Source organism: Mesoplodon bidens (assembly GCF_964165515.1).
Source record: "Mesoplodon bidens genome assembly, chromosome: 3".
NCBI lineage: Eukaryota > Metazoa > Chordata > Mammalia > Artiodactyla > Ziphiidae > Mesoplodon > Mesoplodon bidens.
In genome coordinates, this window is record NC_138178.1 from 72,011,889 (window position 1) to 72,027,047 (window position 15,159).

The 15,159-nt window shown below is 45.5% G+C and overlaps 1 protein-coding gene across 2 annotated transcripts in view; it reads left to right on the top strand.

The window, feature by feature from the left end:
• The window catches only part of GABRA5 (gamma-aminobutyric acid type A receptor subunit alpha5), a gene marked incomplete at its 3' end in the record, with an annotated part of 98,989 nt that overhangs the window by 65,784 nt on the left and 18,046 nt on the right, over nucleotides 1-15,159 (top strand). The gene's annotated exons all lie outside the window — the stretch shown is intronic.

Below are 15,159 nucleotides of genomic sequence, written 5' to 3' on the forward strand. Positions count from 1 at the left end.
ACATTTTTTTTATTGGAACCTGAACATTTTGTGTATTATGTTATGACAATCTCGATTTTATTGAAACCTTCTATTTTAGCTAGATTTTTAAAACCACTGCTCTGGCAGGGAAAGGTGCAGCACGGCCTCATTACTGCCAGGTGGGCTTCCCTTCAGCCTGCACTGACACAGGGGTGACTGGGCTCTTGCTCCTGCTGGGTGGACGCAGGACTCCGAGCTCTATACAGGTCTTCACTGACACTATGTGGGGTAGGGTGGACTTGGGGTGGCAGGAGTCTGAGCCTCCACTAAGCTTCCTGTGATGCAGCCCCAGCAAGGAGCAGGAGGACATGCTCCTGCTGATTAGGGTGGGAGTCCAGGCTCCCCACTTGGCCTCTAGCCCACTATGGAGAATTGGCATCAGTGCTGCCCAGCAAGGATGGAAGCCCCGCTCCCTCGCGTTGGACCTTCGCTGATACATGCTGAGTGTGAAAGCCTAGGCTCTCCACTCTCTTTGCTGGCCTGGGGTGGGGTAGGGCAACATCTTTTCTGTGGTATTTGACTGGAGTCGAGTGATATTTTCTGTCTTTATAGGCTGACCCTTTCCTGCTCCTTTCATGTGGTGTCCAGAGTTAATAGTTGTGACCTACTAACAGCAACTCAGCCATTACTGGCAAGGAACTTCCTTCGATTCTGAGGGTTTCCTTTTATATTGCTTCTATAATTCCAAAGGAATTTGGGGGATTAGGAGAAATAAGTATGTGTGATGAGCCAAAAATTAAGTTGGATGGGAATAATTCATTTTTTTCAAACTATGATCTTCAAACACCATGGAGAGATAAAACATACATTTATTTGAGGGAAGTAGTATAATGGAAAGGGACTCTCACTAGGATTTATTTAAACCACTTACTGACATCGGATAGCTGTGCACATCAGTAGTTGGGACAAAGCCTTCAAAAGATCCCTAGGGCACCTCACTTGGGAATCACTGATTCATGTCTCTAAGAGGAAAATGAGTTGTATAACTTAAAATTATGCTACTCTTTGTACCTGAAAGTTATGCTCTTCATTTCATCAAAGGTAAAAACACTAAAAGTCAAAGATTGTTATTTTTTCATCATTAGTTAAATAAATTCAAGTCAATGTCATATTCAGATTTAATGGCAATGGTGTGCCGGGCAGGAGCACAAAAGCAATTTTTGGTGAAAAAAAGTATGTGAGCTTTTAACCCTTCTTCATATCATCTCATATTCAACAACTCACCAGCTGCAGTTATATCATTTATCATATTCAAAGCTAAAGTATGCATCTGATAGGATCTTTTCATTTCAACATTCAACCAAACAAAACAAGATCAATTTATATATATATATATATATATATATATATATAAATTTATTCACTTCTTGAACTCCATAGAGAGACAAAACCAATATAACCATTTCTTCAACTCAGTAGAGATATTGAACTCTCATGCCAAGTTTCTTTTTATCTGCCTGATATTTGAAGGCTGGTTTGAAATAGATGAGATCACTTATTTATATTTGCTCTTATTATCATTACTATGATATACAAGGCAGTTTAAAAGATTTTCCTGATATATCATATTTGCATACAATTGATCAAGAGCTAGAAAACTGCATAAACTTCACCTTTCCTCAGCTTGTATGGTTTCAGCTCAGGACTTAATAGGTTTAAGAGAAGAAATGCTATTCAATGAAGTGTTTTTCTTACTTGTCTTTCATCTTTTGGATTTACTAAAAATAGCTGCTTGGCCAAGTAGTTCACTTCTACCATCAGCATCGGAGCCTGCAGAGGCTAAATGTGATAGTATAATGAGTTTCAAATTACCCAATCCAACAGTTCTCTGCTATTAGGAGACAAAGCAATGCAAACAGTCATCATTATTCTAACGAGCCACATGCTCTGGCTTCTCTAATGCAGAGCTGGATTAACAGACATTCTGTTATTGCTATCTCCTCTCTCAAGAATTCAAACAGTTGTTGAAATTAGCTCTGACTTATAGAGGGATACTTCCCCGTACATAAGGAAATTCCTTAAATATAATGGCATGGCTTACATTTGGAAGCAAATGCTTAAACAAATCAAGACCATTTAGAAGAGAAAAAAACCCAATTTTTTTGTTCATTTTATTTGTGAAATGGTGCCTTAAGTATTAGATTAAGTCATGAGAAAACATCTGGATTCATGAAAATATATTCTCTATTAGACATGGACACTGTTTCGGTGGATCTCCAGTAGAGAGAATTTCAGGCCGTCAGGGGTAAATGTCATGGGGGTAAGCTGTCAGCGCATTCAGACATGTGGGATTACAACTCCACTCCTGCCTTTGTCATGCCCAATACGGAGTGCCTCAGCTCACCTGTCGGTGGTCTAGAGTGCACGTTTCGGAGTGCCTGATGTGAGGTCTTAGAAATACATTGAAGTTTTGTCTGTGTTGTGCGTTAGTTAACCTTGATTACTATCTAACAGCTATGTCGGGTGTGCTCTGCACTCAGCACTCTGCTAGGTGCAGTGAGAAAAAGAAGCATGACCGGTGCTCAAGGAGCTGATGATGGACATGTTAGATAATCAGGTTAAAACCCTTGTGAAACTGAAGGCCATTAGGGGAACCTCCTCATGAGGGTCATATTTTGAACTGAGCCTGGAAGGATTTGGATAGAAGAAGGCATAATGGATATAAGGACAAAGCACAAATGACAGGTGATCAGTTAGTGGAGGACACCCTTTGGGGAAGTGACAGGACAGTGTTACAACCCAGATAGGAAGGGCCTTAAATCCCAAAGTGTAAAAGTAGTAGGCAGAGCAGTGATGTTGTGGAGTAAGGGGAGGATGTGCTGAAATCACTATTTTGGAAGTGAAACCAAGCACTTGGAATGCCATGAAGCAGTAGAAGTGATGAGAGCCGAGAGCAGGGTGGTGGCCGGTGTGACAAGTAGATTTTGAGATGGACTCTGGGCGCGTGTATAAGAGTCAAAGATGGCATCATGATTTTAAGACCAGGTGACTTGGAAAACACTATTTTCTATGAGAAATTGGAAGTAATTGGAAGGAACTGCTGATTTGAATGTATAAAAAGCTAATCAGTTTATGTGAGGGTAAGAAAGTACATGGAGGGATTTCCTCCTCATACTCCCGGCCTTTGACCTGCCTCTCACTCTTCTTCACAAAGGAAGCAGCTTTTCTGCTGGGAGGGTGACAGTCCTTTGTCCTTCTTTCCTGATTTGGTCCCATGTAAGTCTATAGACACAGAGAGCATGGTTTCTTGACTCTCCCTCAGAACAGCCGAGACAGTGACCCCAAGTAATTTTACAAGAACCTGACTGTGGGGTGGTGATGGGCCATGTGACTAGCAAATCTCAGGCTTCCAGTGTCGCTTCCTGGGTAACAGGGCAGCAGTGTTATCTGTTCATCTCCATCTGCAGAGAGCTGCACTCACTTCCCAGTTGATTCTGGGCAAGGAAAGTGGCCTGGCAAAGCCCCACTGATCCAATTGTTACCTGCTTAATTGAAAGCAGGGATATTGGTTATGCAATAGGCCATTAGAAATAATGTAACCACAGACATTTATATTTTACAAATTTTCTAATTTAGATTATGGAATCAATGTGTCAGGTATTGACTTGGTTTTCAGCTCAAGAGACTGAGACTCGGTACCGTTGAGGATGGGCAGGTCACGCAGGTGATGGGTGGTGAGGTCACCTGGGGCAGGTACTCTGCCCGTTCCCACCTCCAGTTTTAGAAGAGGGAGGAAGGCTGAGGACATGGGTGTCAGAGAACTGAAATCCTGTACGTTTTACAAATCACCAAAATTCCAATTACATCCTAACCTGCATTTCTTCTAATGCCAAAGACAGTGAATGCACAGAGTAAAAGAGGTTTCCTCACTGGTTACTGGCAGTTCCTGGGTGTCTATGCAGCCTGTCAGATAAGACTAACCAGTGGTCCTCACACACTGGGTTTGCTTTTGATAGACAGTTAGAAAGTGAATTCATGTAGAAAGATCTTCTCACAAGACTGGATTTGACACCAAGCAAAACTTCTTTCCAACCTATGGCTATGTTTCTTATAACTACTATTTATTTATAACTGTGTGTCAGGCATGTGCTAAATACTTGACATTCATGAATACACTTTACCCTTAAGCACCCCTAGGTTGCTTCCCTCAGTCTGCAGATGAGGAAGTAGAGCTTTGAGCGTAAAGAGGTTGTCGAAGATCATCCCATAGTGAAGGTCAGATATGTTTCTCTCTTAGTTAGGCAAAAACTCATCGCTTCTAAAAGGCCTTGGAAATAAGGGGTTGATGTGCCATTGTGGCCTTTTGTTCAGGACTTGCAGTGCCAGAAGTGGACAGACAGGAAGTGTCAACCCAGGGACAGAGCTGCTCTGAAAGCAGTGATGAATTCCCAAGTTAGTTGTGGATGAAAATGTTTCAAACCTTCTTGCCTGGCTCCGCTGATGTGTGGTTGGAGGAAGGCAAGCATTATGTTTCTGGAGCTCTAAATCATGACAGATGATGGCAGCATGGTAAACTTGATGGCCTTGTTTACTGTCGTCCCCAGATAAGAGATAGGCTGCCACACCTCTGACACACAGAGAAGAATTTAGTGTTGCTAAATGCCCAAGCAGAAAGGCACATGAGTGCCTCATTTATTCCCATCCTTAATTTGATGGCGAGAGCAGAGCTCACGGTGTTGAAGTGACGTGCCGGAGGCCGCACTCGTAGCTGCTGTTATCAATGCCATTAACATCGTCAATATCAATAGGCCATTTAATATTTACAGTTTGAAAAACCAGAGGATATAAATTATTAATATACATTGTAGGTGACATTCATACATCACTCTGTGATTTCAAGTAACTTTTATCTAGTTATAATTATTGTTTTATTGGGTCCTTATTGTAAGATAAGTATTATTATCCACCCCCACACCACCCCCCAACAATGGAGAAAAAGGCTTGGAGGAGCCTGCAGGTTACCTGCGAGCCTGCAGGTAACAGAACCAACCTCTCCCCAGCCACTGATCCCTGCAGGACAGAAATGCTTCCCTGGTCAGTGCACCTCTTAGACCCAGAGCACAAGGACAGCCACCCCCAGTCCCAAAGAGGAGAGTGATGCCCAGCCTGAAGTCAGGACCGTGTCCCCAGCAGTCCAGTCTGCATGCCCACCTCTGTGCCTCCACCACCCCACAGGTCCCACCTGCATCCCCACATTCTCAGTCGACGTCCCTCCAGGCCAGCCGAGGAAGCACCTGTCCCACTCGCCCAAATGCCTCATTCGTCCGGAAAGTCCTCCCTCTTCAGTGTGTTGGCAGCTCTGTGCCCTCTTTCCCCTCTTCCTTGGGGATGCTGGGCACTGAGTAGGTAGCTCCATGGGGGAGGGGGAGGGGGAGAGGGGAAGCATAGTTTTCTGTGCTCCGTACTCTCTTTTTTTTTTTCTATTTCTTTTTTTATTGAGGTATCATTGACATATGACATTATTTCAGGTGTACAACATAATGATTTTTTTATATAGTTTTACATCTATATTGGAGTATAATTACTTTACAATGGTGTGTTAGCTTCTGCTTTATAACAAAGTGAATCAGTTACACATATACATACGCTCCCATATCTCTTCCCTCCTGCATCTTCCTCCCTCCCACCCTCCCTATCCCACCCCTCTAGGTGGTCACAAAGCACCGAGCTGATCTCCCTGTGCTATGCGGCTGCTTCCCACTAGCTATCTATTTTATGTTTGGTAGTGTATATATGTCCATGCCACTCTCTCACTTTGTCACAGCTTACCCTTCCCCTCCCCATATCCTCAAGTCCATTCTCTAGTAGGTCTGTGTCTTTATTTCTGTCTTACCCCTAGGTTCTTCATGACATTTTTTTTCTTAGATTCCATATATATGTGTTAGCATACGATATTTGTCTTTCTCTTTCTGACTTACTTCACTCTGTATGACAGACTCTAGGTCCATCCACCTCACTACAAATAACTCAATTTCATTTCTTTTTATGGCTGAATAATGTTCCATTGTATATATGTGCCACATCTTCTTTATCCATTCATCCGATGATGGACACTTAGGTGGTTTCCATCTCCTGGCTATTATAAGTAGAGCTCCAATGAACATTTTGGTACATGACTCTTTTTGAATTATGGCTTTCTCAGGGTATACGCCCAGTAGTGGGATTGCTGGGTCATATGGTAGTTCTATTTGTAGTTTTTTAAGGAACCTCCATACTGTTCTCCATAGTGGCTCTATCAATTTACATTCCCACCAACAGTGCAAGAGGGTTCCCTTTTCTCCACACCCTCTCCAGCATTTATTGTTTCTAGATTTTTTGATGATGGCCATTCTGACCGGTGTGAGATGATATCTCATTGTAGTTTTGATTTGCATTTCTCTAATGATTAATGATGTTGAGCATTCTTTCATGTGTTTGTTGGCAATCAGTATATCTTCTTTGGAGAAATGTCTATTTAGGTCTTCTGCCCATTTTTGGATTGGGTTGTTTGTTTTTTTGATACTGAGTTGCATAAGCTGGTTGTAAATTTTGGAGATTAATCCTTTGTCAGTTGCTTCATTTGCAAATATTTTCTCCCATTCTGAGGGTTGGCTTTTGGTCTTGTTTATGGTTTCCTTTGCTGTGCAAAAGCTTTGAAGTTTCAATAGGTCCCATTTGTTTATTTTTGTTTTTATTTCCATTTCTCTAGGAGGTGGGTCCAAAAGGATCTTGCTGTGATTTATGTCATAGAGTGTTCTGCCTATGTTTTCCTCTAAGAGTTTGATAGTTTCTGGCCTTACATTTAGGTCTTTAAACCATATTGAGCTTATTTTTGTGTATGGTGTTAGGGAGTGTTCTAATCTCATACTTTTACATGTACCTGTCCAGTTTTCCCAGCACCTCTTATTGAAGAGGCTGTCCTTTTTCCACTGTACATTCCTGCCTCCTTTATCAAAGATAAGGTGACCATATATGCGTGGGTTTTTCTCTGAGCTTTCAATCCTTTCCATTGATCTACATTTCTGTTTTTGTGCCAGTACCATACTGTCTTGATTACTGTAACTTTGTAGTATAGTCTGAAGTCAGAGAGCCTGATTCCTCCAGCTCCATTATTCGTTCTCAAGATTGCATTGACTATTCGGGGTCTTTTGTGTTTCCATACAAATTGTGAAATTTTTTGTTCTAGTTCTGTGAAAAATGCCAGTGGTAGTTTGATAAGGATTACATTGAATCTGTAGATTGCTTTGGCTAATAGAGTCATTTTCACAATGTTGATTCTTCCAATCCAATGTTGGTGCATTTAATGTTGTCCCAGAGGTCTCTGAGACTGTCCTCAGTTCTTTTCATTCTTTTCTCTTTATTCTGCTCTGCAGTAGTTATTTCCACTATTTTATCTTCCAGGTCACTTATCCGTTCTTCTGCCTCAGTTATTCTGCTATTGATCCCTTCTAGAGTATTTTCAATTTTATTTATTGTGTTGTTCATCGTTGCTTGTTTCATCTTTAGTTCTTCTAGGTCCTTGTTAAATGTTTCTTGCATTTTCTCTATTCTAGTTCCAAGATTTTGGATCATCTTTACCATCATTATTCTGAATTCTTCTTCAGGTAGACTGCCTATTTCCTCCTCATTTTTTAGGTCTGGTGGGTTTTTATCTTGCTCCTTCATTTGCTGTGTGTTTTTCTGTCTTCTCATTTTGCTTATCTTACTGTGTTTGGGGTCTCCTTTTTGCATGCTGCAGGTTTGTAGTTCCCGTTGTTTTTGGTGTCTGTCCCCAGTGGCTAAGTTTGGTTCAGTGGGTTGTGTAGGCTTCCTGGCAGAGGGGACTCATGCCTGTGTTCTGGTGGATGAGGCTGGATCTTGTGTTTCTGGTGGGCAGGTCCATGACTGGTGGTGTGTTTTGGGGTGTCTGTGGACTTATTATGATTTTACGTAGGCTCTCTGCTAATGGGTGGGGTTGTGTTCCTGTCTTGCTAGTTGCTTGGCATAGGGTGTTCAGCACTGTAGCTTGCTGGTCGTTGAGTGAAGCTGGGTGTTGGTGTTGAGATGGAGATCTCTGGGAGATTTTCGCCATTTGATATTACGTGTAGCTGGGAGGTCTCTTGTGGACCAGTGTTCAGGCACAGCACTGACTCCTGGCTGCAGCACCCAGAGCCTTTCATCCACACAGCTCAGAATAAAATGGAGAAAAAGTAGAAAGAAAGAGGATAAAATAAAATAAAATAAAATAAAGTTATTAAAATAAAAAATAATTATTAAGAAAAAAAATTTTTAAGCAAAAAAATCCCGAAAAAAACAGACGGATAGAACCGTGGGACAAATGGTGAAAGCAAAGCTATACAGAAAAAATCTCACACAGAAGCATACACACTCACAAAAAGAGGAAAAGGGGAAAAAATAATGAATCTTGCTCTCAAAGTCCACCTCCTCAATTTGGGATGATTCGTTGTCTATTCAGGTATTCCACAGATGCAGGGTACGTCAAGTTGGTTGTGGAGATATAATCCGCTGCTCCTGAGGCTGCTGGGAGAGATTTCCCTTTCTCTTCTTTTTTTGCACAGCTCCCGGGGTTCAGCTTTGGATTTGGCCCCGCCTGTGCGTGTAGGTCGCCGGAGGGCGTCTGTTCTTCGCTCAGACAGGACAGGGTTAAAGGAGCTGCTGATTCGGGGGCTCTGGCTCACTCAGGCCGGGGGGGAGGGAGGGGCACGATGCGGGGCGAGCCTGCGGCGGCAGAGTCCAGCGTGTCGTTGCACCAGCCTGAGGCGCGCTGTGCGTTCTCCCGGGGAAGTTGTCCCTGGATTATGGGACCCTGGCAGTGGTAGGCTGCACAGGCTCCCCAGAAGGGAGGTGAGGATAGTGACCTGTGCTCGCACATAGGCTTCTTAGTGGCGGCAGCAGCAGCCTTAGCGTCTCATGCCCGTCTCTGAGGTCCGCGCTATTAGCCGCGGCTCGCGCCCGTCTCTGGTTCTCCTTTAAGCAGCGCTCTTAATCCCCTCTCCTCGCACACCCGGAAACAAAGAGGGAAGAAAAAGTCTCTTGCCTCTTCGGCAGGTCCAGACTTTTCCCCGGACTTCCTCCCGGCTAACCGTGGTGCACAAACCCCTTCAGGCTGTGTTCACGCCGCCAGTCCTTTCCCTGCGCTCCGATCGAAGCCCGAGCCTCAGCTCCCAGCCCCGCCCCCCCCCCCCCCCCCCCGTCGGGTGAGCAGACAAGCCTCTCTGGCTGGTGAGTGCTGGTCAGCACCGATCCTCTGTGCGGGAATCTCTCCGCTTTGCCCTCCGCACCCCTGTTGCTGCGCTCTCCTCCGCGGCTCCGAAGCTTCCCCTCTCCACCACCTGCAGTCTCCGCCCGCGAAGGGGCTTCCTAGTGTGTGGAAACCTTTCCTCCTTCACAGCTCCCTCCCACTGGTGCAGGTCCTGTCCCTATCCTTTTGTCTCTGTTTATTCTTTTTTCTTTTGCCCTACCCAGGTACGTGGGGAGTTTCTTGCCTTTTGGGAGGTCTGAGGTCTTCTCCCAGCGTTCAGTAGGTGTTCTGTAGGAGTTGTTCCACGTGTAGATGTATTTCTGATGTATCTGTGGGGAGGAAGGTGATCTCCGCGTCTTACTCTTCCGTCATCTTCCTCCGGCCTCCCCCATACTCTCTTTAGATACATGTCTGTGCTCCCAGTCTTTCCTGACTCTCAGAACTGCGCTGGTCACTGAGACCTATTGCCCCAAGGTTTGAGCTTCTTTTTCCTTTTGAGCTTTGGGATTCACGTTTCCCAACCCACTCACATCTTCCAGGGGTTATGGGGGCCCCCTTAACTCTTTGGGCCAGGGTACAGACTCACAGCCCACGTGTGGATTGGGACTGGAGTGGGGGTTGTTAGTGGGACACTGGCAGCCCTCCTCACTGCAAATGTAGCCGGGAAGGGGGAGGCCAGCTTCACAGTGCAGCAGCTCTGCCTGCCATGAGGCAGAGGAGCTGGGGGAAGATGCAGGACAGTGGCACAGGACAACAGGAGCACAAGCTGCCTGAGCCAGTCTGGGGACTGCCAGGAAATGCTGCCTCATCATCATGTGCCGTCCACTGCATACTCACAGCCCCAGCTAGAATCCAGTGTGGCCACTCTGCTCAAGTCCATGTCTCAGTACCATGGCCCTTCAATATTCAGGGTCCTGTAGCATCTAAATAATAGGAAGATAGAAATCTCATGTCTTTTATAGGGAATTCAGGGCACCATCCAAGTCTCAGCATATGCGTGGTGGTGTCTGTGACCAGACACTTAGAAAGCAGCTTGCCAGGGTGGAGCACATCGTCAGGCCTCACCTCCCTCATCCCCAGCCATGTTCCCCCAGTAGAGAAGGGAAATTACGGCAGAATGCACTGTGTTGGGTAGCTCCAGTGCTGTCCATGTGAAATCAACACTTCTGTAATACCTGAAACTTGGAAATGGTAGGTCATGCTAATTTAAATAAAACATGACAAGAACACTCAGCCTCCACCTGCCGTGTAAGTCAAGTATAGCATCCATGTTATTCCATTGACTGCTGTATCTGGTCTACTCTATTTACGTCCTTCTATTTCATGTCTTACTAATATGCAGATGAACATTGGAATCATGTCACTAATTCTCAGGGTTCTGACCACCCCCTCGCCGAGCAGTCTTCTGATAAGTTGGGATCCCATATGGCTTTGCTCAGAGACAGGATACACTGGTTTTTGGAACCATGTTGAGTAACACACATCTGGAGGGAGAATGTCTAGCACAAGAAAGAAAGTGATACAACTTCACTGAAAGATATTTCAACCTAGAAGACTACTTTGTGTTGCTCTCAGCTCATACATTAGCGGTCAGAAATGCTCTGTGACTGGGAATGCCTGGGGTGCTCATCTGGGCCCATACTACGCATGGTGGCCCCTCAGACATTCCCTGACCAGAGGCAACGCTGAGGCTGGACTGGCCTTTGTGGTTCCTATTACGATTGCAAGGCATTCTTAGCAACAACCACCAGGGAACTTTGAAAAACAAGGCTTATTACTCAAAGGTCTCAGAGGGTACACAGCACGCCCAGGGCCACACAGCACTGTCATGGGTAAGGGAGAGAGAAAGAGTGCAGACCCAGAGCTCTACCCTTATTGGGGTCCAGGGTCGGGTGCTTAGGGTTTCACCAGTTCAATCTTCATTGGCAAATTTAAAACATAAGAACAGGAATTAGGCACTCTAACTAGGGAGAAGTGGGGTCATCAAATGACCAGTTATCTAGGTCACCTTGGGCTTTCTAGAAGGGGAACTGCATGGGTGGACTTGCCCTTTATCCAGTAGTGTAGCTGGGAATATGCCTATGTGAGGTGGATGCCTTTTAAATAGTTGCCTCGGCAATGGAAAACTTAATGCCAGGCAGTTACATTACAATCAAAAAGGCTTACTGTCAGGCACTTTCACTCCAAAGACCTAAATACACATCAAGTCCGTGATAAAAAGACTCAATACCATAAGATGTCATGTCTCCCCAATCTGTAATCTATAGATCCAATTCATGTCCAACATAAATTTCATCAGAGTATTTTTGGGAAAGCCTGATGAGCGGATTCTAACATGTATATGGATGAGCAAAGGATCAAGAACAGCCAGGGCCCCATGAGGAAGAAAAGGGGGCACCTTGCCCTTCCAGCTGTTCTTGTCTAGAATTCTAAAGTCTGTGTAGTTAAGACAGGGGAGATTGAAATTGGGGTAGAAAAAAGGAGCAGAACAGAGAATCCCACAAGAGAGAGAACCCATGCCTGATGAAGACCTTACTTGTCAGAACAGGCCCTGCAAGTACGTGGGTGGGAGGGACGGCTTAATAATTTCGGTGGGAGCACCAAAAACCACATGGAGAAGATCTGACTGGATGCTTATGTAGGAAAATATATACAGAAGTCAACTCTCTGTGATCAAGGCCCTAATGGTTAAAGATGGAGCATTCCAGCTTTGATACAGGAAGGCCTCTGAAATAAGATGAAAGATTAAAAGGTTGATAGATTTGACTAACTTAACATACCATGTATCAAAAAATTTAAAAAAAATGAACAAAGTGAAATAGCCACAAACTTGGAGAAGACATTTGCAGCACATGGAGCAAAAAAATATGTATATCAGAATATATTTGAAAACATGAATCAAATGGGTAAAAAACACAAAACAGATTGCACAAAGAAAACATAGGCAAGGCAAAAAAGCCCCTTTGTTTAGTGCTGTCTGCCCAGAAGGTACAACTACAAAGCAAACAACGCAATGATTATCATAAAGTTCAGAATACCACCTGTGGGGAGAAAGTGAGCCTTTGGTGAGTCGTGCGCGGAGGGCCTAGAAGGTTCTGACATTTTCCTCTGTGTTAAGCCCAGTGTTTGCTACATACATGCTTGTTTTATTATTTTCCAAGTGTTACGTATACACTTTGCACATAAAGCAAGAATAAGGAAGTGATGTGCACTAGCAAAGAAACTCCCACACTTAGTGGGAACACGGCTCATTACTAATATGACCGCTTCTGGCTCCTTCTGTGGAGACCTCTGATCACGTGTGTAGTCCTGCTTGTCTGCCCCAGCAATGGCCACACCAGGAGCCCATTCGCAGTGCCGGGCACCAGCCCTGCCTGGTGGAGTCCCGGAGCCTGCTGTCCTGCTTAGGGATGCCTTCCCTGCCAGCCCATCCCATCTCCTGAGACGTCTGCCGAGGCCTCCCTGTGAGGGTGCACGGGTTCTTTTCCATCTGGAGTTGGCGTCAGGCTGCGAGCCAAGCACACAGCCTTGTCCAGAAGGCACTGGATGCTGTGTGTGGCAGCTGGGAAGATGCACAGGTTTGTACTACAGAGCGGGTGTGCGGGTTTGCCTTCAGGGCCCTCAAGAGCCATGGGGAACACTTGAGCTCCCCTGTTCCTTAAAGCCAACTGCTCCTCTGGAAGTGCTCTTGCCGAGGTGAACAGATGCCCCGAGGCCCCGAGGCCGCTTCTCGGCTGTCCTCTGAAGCTGTGACACAAGCCCCTGGGAAGCACACTCCCCATGTCCTCCCACTGCAGTGGCCACTGCGCCAGTGGCTCTGCAGCTCCCTCCTCACCTTCCCAACCTTTAGGCCCTGCAGCACCCGCCCCCCCTCCACCAACATTCACTCTGCAGGTGACCCTGTCACCAGCCCCCGCTTCAAGTGACATCTGTGTGCCGATGCCTCAAGGAGTCACATCCTCACCAGGGACCACTCCCATGAACTCCTGACTTGTGTGGCCCACTGTCTGCTCAGCATCCCGAGGAGACCTCTCATAGGCCTCTCAACTCTGGAATGTCAGCACCTGAATGCTGCTGTTTCCTCAGAAGCTGGGTTGTTCCAGAATCTTTGCCATCCTAGAGTGCAAATGACCCGTCTGGATGCCTGGTTTGGTCACCCTCTTCCTCTCACAGCTCACATCTGATTTGTTAGCTGATTGGATGACCCTTTCCTTTAAAATGTATCCCTATTTTCTCCTCTTTTTACCACTTCCAGCCACTATCATCTTTCACCTGAATTATTTTAATATTGCCCTAAGCACTCTCCTGTTTCTGTTCTTTTCCCCCCTGCATTCTAGTCTCCTATCTCAGCCAGATGGGTCCTTTTACAGCATGAACTAGGCTATGTCACTTACTTGCTTATCCCCGCCCCCCCCCCCTTCCTGGCTAGCTCAGAGTAAAAGGCAAAGGCCTTAAATAGCCTTGAGGCAACGTTTATCTCGTCTTTTCCTCTGCCCTCTGCTGTCTACCCTGTCCAGCCACACTGCCCACCTGCCTTCTCCTCAGGCATTGTAGGCACACTCTTGCCCCAGGACATGTGCACCTGCAGGGCCCTTTTCTGGGATACATGTCCTTCTGACAACCATGTGGCAGGCTTCTGCACGGTCCTTGGGCCTCTTAAGTTATGCCTTCCCAGATTACCTTATTTAAAAGAGCACCTCTTTCCTCTTCATAGCTTATATTTCTCCATAGCACTTACTACCACTTCACATGTAACATGTCTTACGTATATTTGTCTCCCTTCTCTGGGAGAAAGTCTTCTGTTTAGCAGTCCATCTACCTGTTCCAGTTTTCTACTGCCATGACAAATTATCACAAACTTAGCAATTTAATGGAAGCAACACATTTATTAAGTAACCTTACTGTAGTGATCATTTTGCAATATGTATCAATACATGTATAAAATCATGATGCTGTACACTTTAAATTTATACAATGATACATGTTAATTATATCTCAATAATTAAAAACTTATATTATCTTACAGTTCTGTAGGTCAGAATACAGTGGATTTGCCTGGTGTTTCAGCTCTGGGTCTCCCACGGCCAGAATCATCATGTCAGTAGGGCTGCTTTCCCTTCTGGAGGCTCTGGGGGCAAATCCACATCCAGCCTCTCTCAGGCTGTTGGCAGGATTCAGTTCCATGGGTTGTAGGTTGAGGTCCCTGTCTCCTGCTGGCTGTCACCTGAGGGAGTCATTCTTGCCTTCTATGGGCTGCCCACATGCCTTGGCTCATGGCCCCTTCCTCCACCTTCAAAACCAGCAATGGCAGTCGAGTCCTTTCTTTCTGCTTCGAATCTCTCTGAGCTGGGTCTCTCTGACTGGGCCCAGCTGGAGAAAGTTCTCTGTTTTTAAAGGCTCGAGTGATTATATGGGGTCCACTGGGATCATCTAGGATAATCTCCTGATTTTAAGCCCATAGCTTTAATTCCATTTTGCACAGTGCCTTTTGCTGTGTAAGGTAACAGTCACAGGTGTGACACCAGGGGTAAAGTTTCTGCCTTCTGCACCACCCTCCCACCAGGACAGCATGGACAACAGGGCAACAAGTGCCTTCTGAAAAGAGAGACCTTTATAGTAGCTGATGTGGTCAGATGCTGCTCCAAGTTGTTAGAATCAAAAACAAACAGAGGGAATTCCCTGGTGGCACAGTGGTTAAGAATCTGCCGGCCAATGCAGGGGACACGGGTTCAGTCCCTGGTCCGGGAAGATCCCACATGCCGCAGAAGCCCACATACTAAAGCCCACGCTCTGCAACAAGAGAAGCCACCACAATGAGAAGCCTGCGCACCGCAACGAAGAGTAGCCCCCGCTCGCCGCAACTAGAGGAAGCCCACACGCAGCAACGAAGACCCAACGCAACCAAAAATAAATAAATA